The 13282-nt window shown below is 36.3% G+C and overlaps 1 long non-coding RNA gene across 4 annotated transcripts in view; it reads left to right on the plus strand.

Moving 5' to 3' along the window:
* The first annotated feature begins 4551 nt into the window (after positions 1-4551).
* The window catches only part of LOC118009362, a 117505-nt gene continuing 108774 nt past the window's right edge, over positions 4552-13282 (plus strand). For 2 of the 4 annotated variants that reach the window (XR_004678901.1, XR_004678900.1), the window contains exon 1: positions 4555-4895. This is a non-coding gene — a long non-coding RNA (uncharacterized LOC118009362). Of the gene's footprint in view, positions 4919-13282 lie in introns of all 4 variants that reach the window. The other 2 variants (XR_004678898.1, XR_004678899.1) reach the window with 2 other exon arrangements.

Raw genomic sequence — 13282 nt, forward strand, 5'->3', positions numbered from 1 at the left:
TAGAGTAACAATTTTAGCAGAGGTAAATTCACATTAAGTTTTCTGCAACAATTAGAGCAATATGATTGGCAGGCCTAGGATGATATGATGTCTATTTTATGCACTGCAGCTTGGATAAAAATGGTTGGATATGCAATAAGGAGAAGTAGGGGTTATGCTGTGGAAACTTACTTCACCAATTTGAATATTTATCTTATTGTAGGCGTCCTAGGAGATTTCAAGTTTAACTCAACATATGGTCTGTAAATTTTAAATTAAATTTATTTTATAAATTTGACACAATAGGAGTTAAGCTCAAATGAAGGATATAAGCATATGGTGGATTTTCCACTAATTGAGAGCCTTACACCATGAGAAGTAAGTAGAAGAGGGGTTTAGTAGCTTTAGTTTCATTTCTATGACTATATATAACTGAACAGATTACTTTTATTGTTTGTTAGTTGTTATTCTAAAGCATAGGTGGAAAAGATTTTTTAATAAAGCACATTCAAGGAAATAACTGTTCCACTAAAACAATTTAGATTCTTATATATGTATATATTTTCATATATAATTATATGCATATATGCACTCATGTATTCATAACCACGTATATTTCTGCTCGTCCAACAGTTATTCCTCTTTTTTACTGCTTTATTGAAGTACAATTGACAAATAACATTTTAAGATATTTAAGGTGTACAATGTGACGATTCGACATACGTATACATTGTGAGCTATCCCCCTTTAATAAGACAGTACATGTCCAAACGGTAGATATCTCTAATCTCAGGACATCTTTGGAGAGAGGGATTTTTCAACCTCCCACACACCTCCCACTAACTCTCTAATCCTCTCTAACCTAGCTCCTGCTCCCATCACTCCACAAAAATCACCCAGAATAAATTCACCACGGATCTGAATCCCCTAAATGCGCAAATGTTTTTAGTCTTCGTATCCTTCCCAGTATCTGAATCAGTTGACAACTCTTTGTAAGAAGAAGAGTTTTCTTCTTGAAACATTTTTCCTTAGCTTCCTTGACACTGTACTCTCATGATTAACTGGTTCCTCTTTCCCTTTACTTACTCTTTTTCCTTGCTTATATTTAAACAAAGAACACACTTTTCAGACCTGATTCTAACTCATCAGTATGATGAACGTATTTTCCTCTTGTCTTCCCCCTTTCTACTGAACTCTCCTCAGAAGTGTAGACATAGGCATTAAGCTGAATGGTTTATTTGTTGTAAACTAAACATCGAGTAGAATGGTTTAAGGCCATGAGCTTTCCAAACAGCACAAAAATCTTTATTTCTGCTTGGTGAAGTGAAGGAGCCAGGATATGTTAAGTATTCTGCCAGCTTTGTCTTAGCCCCTCTTCACTTTTGGCCACATCCAGGCTCCTTCCTGATTTTGCTAATACAGCAAGGCCCCTGTATCAAGAAGTAGCTCTGGACAAAACCTACCAGCTTCCTCAACACCACCACACAAAATATAGACCTCCAAAAAAGCTGTTTCTGCATACTGAGAGTCCAAAAGATTCATTCCCTTTGTGCCTGGGCCATTTCCCTGAGTTTTCCTTCCAAATCATGGGGCTGTGTAGAATTCTACTGAGAAAAGTGGTAACTATGGAGTTACACAAATTTTCTTTTCTCCCCTCATTTTCCATGATCCCTCACTGGTGCTTGTGAGAGGAGAGTGAATCTTCTCTCAATATTTTCTCTGCTACCATTTTCGTTTCTAGCCTAAAGATTTTGGAGTGTGAGACAAACTTTTCTTCTGTTTCCATGGCTGAAATGGGATTTTTCTTGTTTTCTGTGAAGATTACTTTGGTATTTCAACAAAGATCTGGGGGTAAGAGAGCTGGATACCTCTCTTCAAGCAGCTGCTATTTTGGAAATAATACCACACACTAAGATTTTTTTTTTTTTTGGATATATAACTTTTGCCAATTTTTTCAGTCTACATGCAGAAGGAAATTAAGGGTCTCTACAATCAACTGTATGACTCTTTATCATCAGTTCTTAAATGTAATTTGCAGGTTTTCTCTTATACATAAGTATAATCCAGGATGAAACATCTCCCCTCAAATGTTTCGGAAAATGTTTTGAGATCCACAGGGGAAGGAAGCTCTAGGATTCCCACATGAAAAAAATTGTAATATTCATTGGGGTCTCAATAGAGCATGCATTTTGTAAACAAAGAGAAACAGAAAATATACATTTTAAAATACACATTTTAAAAACAATGAGAGTTACCAGAAAAAAGATAAAGTGTATATGTTAAGTATATATATATATATATACACACACACATATATAAAGGAGAGTCACAGTATTGTTATAGAGATTTTTTTTTTATTTTAGAAGAAGTGAAATAAAATTATTTTTATGGGGGTGCTGATATCCCTCATAACTGCCTGATCTGGAGGTTTTAGAAAAATATGGTTTGATAAGCTGAATCATCTATTCCTATTTCTGAAGATACATTGTAGTTCTAAAGTTTATTATACAGAAGGAAAAAAAAATGGCTCTCAGGGAAAGAGAAATAGCACATTTTTATAAGAGAAAATAAAATCACTTTGTTTGGAAACTGGTATTTCCATTCTAGGAAACTTTAATCCAACTGGCTGTGTGTGTGAAATAATGAGCCCAGGAGTCAACAGACTTTTTTTTTTTTCCAATAGCAAAGGTCACAAGCCTTTGGTTGTACACACTGGAGCTGTTCAAACTTGCAGGGTACATGAGCTTCATTTGAAAAACCTTTCTGTGTGATGGCTACTGTGTCTCCATTAGTCAGAGTATAGCTTATTTCAAGGGTGAGGGTGGCATGTTCAAATGCTGAATTTAGACAAGAATCTTAAGAAATATAATTTTGTTAGTAATTGCAAAATGACATTTAGTCATTTCAAGTAACATCTTAGTATGGTTCCACTTCAAGGGAATAGTCATTTTAGACATTGGTTAAATACATTTTTTTCCCCAAATGCTGGGAAAACTAGGTAAATTATGCATTTATATAGCCATTAAAATATTGTGATGGTTAATTTTGTGTGTCAGTGTGACTGGGTCACAGGGTGCACAGATTAAAGGTTTTTTCTGAGTGTGTCTGTGAGGGTATTTCTGGGTGAGATTAACATTTGAACAGGTGAATTCAGGAACATCTCTCCAATGTGGATGGGCATGATGCCTTCCTGCCTGCCTGCTTGAAATGGGACATTAGTCTTCTGCTCTTTGACGTGGATTAATACTCTTGGTTCCCATAGTCCTCAGGTCTTTGGACTTGGACTAGTATTATACCACTGGCTTTCTTGGGCCTCCAGTTTCCAGACACCAGATTATGGGAATTCTCAGCCTCCACGAAAACAATACTCCATTCCTGGGGCCATTGCAGAGATGAGTGCCACTGTCAAGGACTTGAAAGATGTAGGGGTGAGGATTCCCACCCATCCTCACTCAGCTCTCCTGAGTACAGCCTGTGTAGAAGACAGACGGATCTTGGAGATTGGCACTGGATTATTGTAAATTAAACCAGGTGGAAACTCAAATTGCAGCTTCTGTACCAGACGTGGTTTAATTGCTTAAGCAAATTAACACATCCCCTGGTACCTAGTATGAAGTTATCGATCTGACAAATGCCTTTTTCTCTACCTTGTCTGTAAGGTTCACCAAAAACAGCTTGTTTTTAGCTGGCAACCAGCAATACACCTTCACTGTCTTACCTCAAGCTTAGGTCAAGCATAACCCTATGTCATTATTTAGTTCACAGAGATTTTGATCACCTTTGTCTCCACAAGATGTCACACTGGTCCATTACATTGATGACATGCCGATTGAACCTAGTGAGCAATAGGTAGCAACTACTTTAGATGGAACAGTGACACATTTGCATATCAAAGGGTGAGAAATAAATCCAACAGAAGTTCAAGGAACTCTTGCCTCAGTGAAATTTTCAGGAGCCCTGTGCTTTGGGTGATGTTGAGATATCTCTTCTAAAATGAAGGATAAGTTGTTGCACCTGGTCCCTGCTACAACCAAAAAGGAAACACAATGCCTAGTGGAGCTCTTTGCATTTTGGAGGCAACATATTCCTCATCTGGGTGTGTTACTCTGGCCCATTTACCAAAGGACATTAAAATCTGCTAGTTTTCAGTGGAGCCCAGAAAAAGACAAGGCTCTGCAACAGAACAAGATTTTCGTTCTGTAGCTTGAACCAAAGGATCCGGCAGATCTATGGTGCATTAAGAATTGGTGGCAGACAGTGATGCTGTTGAAGCCTTTGGCAGGCCCTTTTAAGTGCATTGCAATTTAGGATTTTGAAGCAATGCCTTGTCATCCTCAGCAAACAACTATTCTCCTTTTGAGGAACAGTTTTTGCCTGCTACTGGGCCTCGGTCGAGACTGAATGCTTAACCATGAGCCACCAAGTTACCATGAGAACTCACTTCACCACACAATATATGCTGCCACGTGGCTCATGGAATTCACTGGTTTCACCATGTTCCCCACCACCCTGAAGCAGCAACATTTCTTTTTTTTCCCTATGAATTTATGTTCTGCTGGCCCAGAATCTTAGAGGGAGGAATGCTTCTACCAAGAGACACAAAAATAATTCTGTTTAACTACAAGTTAAGACTGCCGCTCAGGCAGTTTGGATTTCTCATGCCTCTGAATCAGCAGGCAAAGAAGAAAGTTGCAGTACTGGCTGGGGTGAATGATTCTGAATACCAAGGGAAATTGGACTACTCCCCAGTGGAGGTAAAGGGAGAGAATGTTCAGAATACAAGAGATTCCTTAGGGATCTCTTAGTATTACCATGCCCTGCAATTAAGGTCAATGGAAAAGAACAACAACTCAATCCAGACACTACTACTAAAGGCACAGATTCTTCAGGAATGAAAGTTTGGGTCACCATACCAGGTAAAGAACCAAGACTTGCCGAGGTGCTTCTGAAGTCAATGGGAATGCAGAGTGAGTAGTGCAAGAAGGTGGTCGTCAATACCACCTGTGAGCATGTGACCACCAAAGATTAGATATATTTGTTTTCCTTGTCTCTTATTCCTTTATTATGTAACATGGGATACATAAGATGTATTGACTTCATATCATTGCATTAATTACTGTTAATTTTAATTTGCACTATTTAAATTAAGGGATATCAAATGGAAGAGTAAATATCACTCAAGGACTTTACCTTCTCTTCTGGGAAGGGATTATTGTACTTTTGGTTTATGCTGGATAGTTGTAACATGTTAGGCAGAATTATGACCTTGTTATTTTATTTATTTGGAGAAAAATATGGTTTAAGGAGATTCATATGAGTTCCAAGTTGACAAGGGGTTGACTTGTGAGAGTTAATTTTATTTGTCTATGTAACTAGGCCACAGTGTATCCAGATTAAACATTTCTGGGTGTGTCTGTGAGGGTATTTCCAGATGAGATTATCATTTGAATTGGTGGACTCCTAAAGTAAATTACCCTTCCCCATGTAGTGGGCATTATCCAATCCACTGAGGGCCTGAACAGGACAAAAAGTGGAGGATGGGAGGATTTACTCCCTCCCTGACTGCCTACATGCTTGATTGAGCTAGGACATCAGCTTTCTCCTATCCTTGGACTGGACTGTTAGATTTGTTTCTCTGAAGAACCCTGATTAATACAAATATGCAAGAATATTATACTTTCAGTGCTAGCAAGATAATATAATTAAGTAAAAAAACTTTAAATATTACTGTGGTGCAATTCAAGGAAACTAAATAAAATCTCCTGCTTACAGTTATGTACCTGCCAAGCCCCTGCCTCCACCATCACCACTGACTTGCATGTTATCTCAAATTTAACAATTTCAGATCTTTTTCTTTGAATCTGTAGGTACATCTCTAGTATGGTTATTAAAATACAAATGTAGCAATCTGTGATACTTCTCTTATTAATTATCACCTTGGGAGTAATTAGAAAGGGCAGCAACTTCAGAGCAACTTAGAGATATGGGAGCAGAGGGGTTTGACAAAAATGCTGAATATGTGGACTGCAAACTTTGTCTCTATCAACATTTTACTGGAGAACTGACTCTAATTGTTAAAGCCTGCAAAGGCCATGTCACAAAATGATGAAGAGTGTCATTTCTAGAACCAAATTACCAAGGTTTGAAACTGGGCTAAAACAGTTTCTAGTTGTGTGAATTTGGCTATGTTATTTAGCATTTTTCTTACCGTGTCCTCATTTGTAAAATGTGGATGATACCTTACAGGGTTATTTTAAATATTAAATATATTAATAAGCAAGAATATATAACAGTGTGCAGCATATTTTAATTAAGAAGTGCTACCAAGTTTCAAAAAGTAGTGAATACAGTGGATATTTAATAATATGTATATGGCTTTAAGTTATATATTGCTTAGACTGAAGTCTGCCAAGAACATAAAACCTTTACATATATATTTATTTATTTGTAGTAGTACTTTATGCAAATGCATCCTTAGCAATATTTTTTCTGGCTAGTTTCACCTATGTTTATGTATAAATTTGAAACTTCTATGTACATAAAAAAATATGAATACTTACCAAATTGTGTTTAAGTGTGCCATTTTAAGATCTCACTATGATTTGAACTACACAGACTTGTATAAACATGGGCATATGTTCCCATCCTTTTGTGACATATTAAACATTTTTAATTTAAATTTAACAGTTTTCAATTAATTTAGCTCTTATATTTTCTTGAAGCTTTCATCTACTTAGAGATAAAACATGTACTCTACATATGTTTAATTATTTCAAATTCCAAGAAACACATAAATTTTATGACACCATAAAATGTACTTTTAATAGTTTTTATTATTTAATTATATAGTTCTGTATAACTGAGAAGAAATAAAACCAAAAAGTATAAAATAATTTTCTATTACTTCTCAACCATGAAACCATGTAGGTTTTAATTTTTCCTCTTCTTCATCCAAATGTCAAATCATAATTTAATAATAAAATTGTGATCTGCAATTACTGCAAGGCATTTCTGAGATTGGTGGTGGTATGTAGAGTATAACATTAATATTTTTTTATGAAGTTGCTATTCTATGTTGGTTACTGAGGTTTCTGGCTACTTTTTGTGTTTATAACAAAACTTTCTCTTCAATGAAATACCATAAGTAATTGTAATGGATACTTTATCATGTTCATTTATTTCATATTGGTTTGCTGAGGTTACTATGTTTATACTGTGTTTTATGCTTTGAGTACTTTTACCATACCTACTTTACCATATTGTTGTACTTATATATGCATTCCATATTTATCCCAGTTATTTTATGTATTCCATGACCAAATTTTCATATAAACTCACCTCAGAGTAAGAGTTTTTTTCTTTCTATAATCAGTATCTCTATATCTACTATGTAAGCCTCTGTTTTCCAAGGTCTTAAGCTAAGGTCGTCGGCTTAGGAAGTGGGGCCATATTGGGGTAGAGCCAAATGACTTGTGGCCAGTTAATCACTTAATCCTCACAACTAAGAAGCTATGAGGAAGACTAGCTAGGCACAAATTTTCCTATTTAGGATATAAGAAAATGGACACAAAGCAGTTTAATGATTTTTATATTTCATTCAGGACCCATGTGGATAATCCAGAATAAGCTTCTCTTTTCAATAACCTTAACTTAATCTCATCTTTGCCATGTACAATAATATTCACAAGTCCCAGGTTAGGATGTAGACATCTCTTTTTGAGGGCCATCATTTAGCCCACTACATAGGGTGACCCAATCAATCAGAAGAGATGTTACATAGGGGGAGAAAATCCAGTAATATGTTGTCTGTAAGAAATTCACTAAACAAAAAAGGATACAAAGCCCCCAAATAATTCAATATAGAAATTTTACTATCAAATGATATATAATTTAAGCTAAAAGTATCATGAGCAGTAATACTTTAAATACATATAAACAGAAAATAGATTCAGAAGTTACAACAATTTTAAATTGTTAATATATAACCCCCAGTTTTATAAATACACAACTAAAAAGTTGGAGAGGGAAAAGAACAAATAAACTATTACAGTTTTAAATTTACCTCTCAGAAAGAAATATGCCAATCACATAATAAAAGGAAATCTGTATATGAAATTATAATAATGTGATTAATATGCTTGAAACCAAAAAAACAAGACTAAAGAAGAGACTTTCTTAACTTGACCTGGTGTGTATATTAAAAGTTAATAACAAAGATGATTTTCTTTTTGTTTTTCCTTTTGTGGTAAGAGCATTTAACATAAAATCTACCCCTGTGACAAATTATTAATTATATACAACATAGTACTATTAATCATATTTTATAGTAGATCTCCAGAACTTATTTTTCTTGTGTAACTGAAATGTTGTATCCTTTGATTGACATCTCATCATTTTCCCCCTGCCCAGAACTTGGTAACTAGTTTCTAGTTGTGTGAATTATACTCTCTGCTTCTATGTGTTTGACACAAACATGATTCTTAATAGAAAATTGTTAGAAATATTTCTTTTTTTTTAAAGATTTTATTTATTTATCTGAGACAGAGAGAATGAGAGAGAGAGAGCACATGAGAGGGGGGAGGGTCAGAGGGAGAAGCAGACCCCCTGCCGAGCAGGGAGCCCGATGCGGGACTCGATCCAGGGACTCCAGGATCATGACCTGAGCTGAAGGCAGCCGCTTAACCAACTGAGCCACCCAGGCGCCCTAGAAATATTTCTTGTGGGACCTGAAACAAGATAAGAATTCTCACTATTGCCACTACTAATAAATAAAGGATTAAAATCTATAGCCAGCAAAATTATTTTTTTGAAATAAGATGTAACAGTTATAAGGATTGGTATAGAAAAGTCAAAATGTTATTTGTAGATGATATGATTATAAAATAAGATACAACAGTTATAAGGCTTGGTATAGAAAAGTGACAATGTTATTTGCAGATGATATGATTATCTATATAGAAAACTCAACAGGATCAAGAGACATTTATAGAGCTATGAGAAAATTTAGCAAATATCCTATTGTGCAAGACCAATTATGGAGCCATCTGTGTTTTTCTATACCATCAATAGTCAATTAAAATATAATAGAAAATGAGATATTATTCATAACATCAGAAAAAGAGATGATACAGATGGATAACTTTTCTTATCAAATACTATGGCAAAATGACAATGACATGCTTTAAGCAAAATGGTGAAATTGATTGGTGTAGGGCCTTATAAATAATATGAGTATAGTGGGCTGAATGGTGACTCTTCAAAATACATGTCATGACCTACTTTTTGGACCTATAATTATCACCTTATATGGTAAAATGGTGGCTATTCTTTTATATGGCAAAAAATGTGTTTAAGGATCTTGAAAGGTGGAGGTTATCTGGATTATCAAGGTGGGCCCTAAATGCCATCACAAGTGAGAGAAAGACAGAGGGAGATTTTACACACAGATACATAGAGAAGAAAGTGATGTAAAGGTGGATCAGAAAGAGATGTGGTCATGAGTCAAGGAAAGATAGATGTGGCCATGAACCAAGGAAAGACAATAACAACAATAAGTTAGAAGAGGAAGGAATGGGTAACCCCCAGAGCCTCTGAAAGGACTGTGGCCCTCTTGACACCCTGATACCTTTCATGTTACCCCGAGAAATAACTTGTGAGGTGAGCCCCAGCATCTTTGAAGAGCTTTGGTTATCTCTTTTCTGTAGGCCAGAAATTACAGTGTGGAACTGCTGCTAGTGAACAGTGATCCTTCTATGAAATGGGGATAACTGATGTCATGGTGTCAGAGAACAGGGGCCAGAACTCAATCACCAAAGACAAGGTGGATCTGGTTACCAAAATGGATCGCAAAGTCAAAGCGGTAACCAGAAGTGTTGAGAAAGAGATAGGGAGTCTATGAAATTGTTGATTAATGAAATGTAATGGAAGAGTTCTATATTGAGTAACTTGAATCACCAAAACAGAACCATGTTCCCTCAATCAGTTCCCAGACGTGAACCACTTTATAGACCCAGAACTCCTTGAATGAAGGGTAGGCTGGCTTCCTTTGAGAAAGAGTCCAGAAATGCCAAAAATTTATACTGTTGATCTTTCTCCCAGACTTCTTAAAAGGAGCATATAGCCTTTTAGTGGGTTTACTACAAACTGGGGAAAAAGAAATATCCAGATTTTTTGAGGATTACTAGACATTGGCTCTGAAGTGACACTAATTCCAGGAGATCCATATGTCATTGTGGTTTATTACTCAGAGGAAAGATTTATGGAGGTCAAGTGATCAATGGAGTTTTAGCTCAGGTTCATCTTGCATTGGGCCCATTTTGTCCTCAAGACCATCCTGTGGTTATTTCCCCAGTTTCAGAATGTATAATTGGAATGGACTTACTTAGCAACTGCCAGAATTCCACACATTGTTTCCCGTACCCGTGGAGTGAGGACCACTGTGGTAGGAAAGGTGATGTGGGAACCACCAGAGCTGCCTCTATTTCGGATAAATAGTAAACCCAAACCAAATATCACATTTATATAATTATTTGAGAAAGTAATGGCACCATCAAGGACTTGAAAGATGCAGAGGTGCTGATACCCACTACATCCCTATTCAAATTACCTTATTTGTCCTGTGCAGAAAACAGATGGATCTTGTGGCATGACAGCAGAGTTTTATAAAATTAACCAAATGGGGACTGCAATTGCAGCTGCTATTCCAGATGTTACTTCATTGCTTCAACAAATTAACACATCCCTTGGTACCTAGTATGCAGCCATCGATCTGGCAAATATTTTTTTTTTTCCTTGAGGAGTGGTAGTAAAGATCACAAGAAGCAATTTGCTCTCAGCTCAGAAGGCCAGCAATACACCTCCATTGTCCTCCCTCAGGGTTATCTCCATCCCTGTGTGATAATTTAGTCTGTAGGGAGCTTGATTGCTTTTTCCTTTCACAAGATATTATACCAGTCTACTATATTGATGATATTATGCTTATTAGGTATAATAAGCAAGAAGTAACTACTACTCTAGGCTTATTGTTACAACATTTGCATGTTGAAAGGTGAGAAATATATTCCACAAAAATTCAGGGGACTTTCACCTTAGTAAAATTTCCAGGAGGCCTGTGGTGTGGGGCATTTTGAGACATTTCTTCTAAGGCGAAGGATAAGTTGTTGCATCTGTTCCCCTCCTATAAGAAAAAAAGAGGCAGTGCCTAGTGGGCCTCTTTGGATTTTTGTGGAACTATATCCCTCACTTGGGTGTTATATTCTGAGCCAGCTAGCAAGTAACCTGAAAGTCTGCTAGTTTTGTTTGGGGCCCAGCATAAGAGAAGGTTGTGCAACAGGCCCAGCCTCCATGCAAGATGCTCTGCCATTTGAGCTCCAAGAGTCAGCAGACATTGAAGATTAGATTACTACCACATTTATAAAGAAGTTTTCATTCCCACTAATAAAATAACGCAAATAAGAAGGCGATAAGATACCACTTTATGGACATCAACTTGGCAAAAAAAGAGAAATTCAGATAACATCAAGTTTTGATAAGGATGGGGGAAAAGACCTGTAAATATCTTGCTGTTAAGAGTGAAGCCTAGTAGCCACTCTGGAAAACAGTGTGGAGGTTCCTCAAAAAGTTGAAAATAGAGCTACCCTATGACCCAGCAATTGAACTACGGGTATTTACCCCAAAGATACAAAAGTAGTGATCTGAAGGGGTACATGCACCCCAATGTTTATAGCAGCAATGTCCACAATAGCCAAACTATGGAAAGAGCCAAGATGTCCATTGACAGATGAATGGATAAAGAAGATGTGGTACACACACACACACACACACACACACACACACACACACAATGGAATATTATGCAGCCATCAAAAAACCCCCTGAAATCTTGCCATTTGCGACAATGTGGATAGAACTAGAGGGCATTATGCTAAGCGAAATAAGTCAATCAGAGAAAGACATGTATCATATGATCTCACTGATATGAGGAATTCTTAATCTCAGGAAACAAACTGAGGGCTGCTGGAGTGGAGGGGGTGGGAGGGATGGGGTAGCTGGGTGATAGACATTGGGGAGGGTATGTGCTATGGTGAGCACTGTGAATTGTGTAAGACTGTTGAATCACAGACCTGTACCTCTGAAACAAATAATACATTATATGTTTAAAAAAAAAAAAAGAAGATAGTAGGAAGGGAAAAATTAAGGGGGGGGGGAATCAGAGGGGGAGACGAACCATGAGAGATTATGGACTCTGAGAAACATACTGAGGGTTCTAGAGGGGAGGGGGGTGGGGGGATAGGTTAGCCTGGTGATGGGTATTAAAGACAGCACGTATTGAATGGAGCACTGGGTGTTATATGCAAGCAATGAATCATGGAACACTACATCAAAAACTAATAATGTAATGTATGGCGATTAACATAACATAATAAAATAAAATTAAAAAAGAGAGTGAAGCATAGTTAGACAATTATCCATCCTAGAGAGAATTGTGTGAGTAATTATTCAAATTAAGTATATCTATAGCCTATGACTACCCTATTATATGTATCTGTCCTAAAAACTATTTGTATATGGTCTACAAAAAATACATTTCTACATTTATTGCATCACTCTTTCAGGTGGAAGAGGTTGGAAACAACCCAGCTCCCTATTACTAAAGGAACTGGAGAAGCAAACGTAAAGGATGAAGTGCTAAAAGCATGAACTCAAGGTACTCTCAGAAGTACCAATAGATCTTATAGAACATATTGTTGAGAGTATTGGATAAAAAAAAAAATGAGCTTCATAGCAAGATATCGTTTCTGTAGATCAAAAATACATACAAAGGAACAAGATATATTTTAGAGGTGTGTAGATCTAAGGACATACAACAAATACATTCAAAAGGGTATCTGTGTAAGGGAGAGAGATAGGATTGGGGAGTCTGGATGGAGGGGAAATAAGAAAAATTAAAATAAAGTAAATGATAATAGATAACTGATTATAGTGTGCAATAATCTGAAGAATTGATCAACCTAAGTGCATATATCTGAGCATGAGTAGATGAGGGAAAGATAGAAAGCAAGAGATATAAACTACTGTTAGGAATTTTTAAATTGATAGCATATTTATATATTTAGTAATATATATTAAGATTTTTAAAAAATGTATATCATTTACCCAGCAATATATTTAGAGCCATTTATCATGAGAGAATAAGCTCTGACCAAAGCTTGTGTTACATTCATCAACACACTATTCAGAAAAGTGGAAAGATTAAGAAACCTAAACATACATCAATATGGGATTAGTTAATTGTTGGTTAAAT

This window comes from Mirounga leonina, unplaced genomic scaffold (assembly GCF_011800145.1).
Source record: "Mirounga leonina isolate KUSES-001 unplaced genomic scaffold, KU_Mleo_1.0 Mir_127, whole genome shotgun sequence".
In the NCBI taxonomy this organism is placed as follows: Eukaryota; Metazoa; Chordata; class Mammalia; order Carnivora; family Phocidae; genus Mirounga; species Mirounga leonina.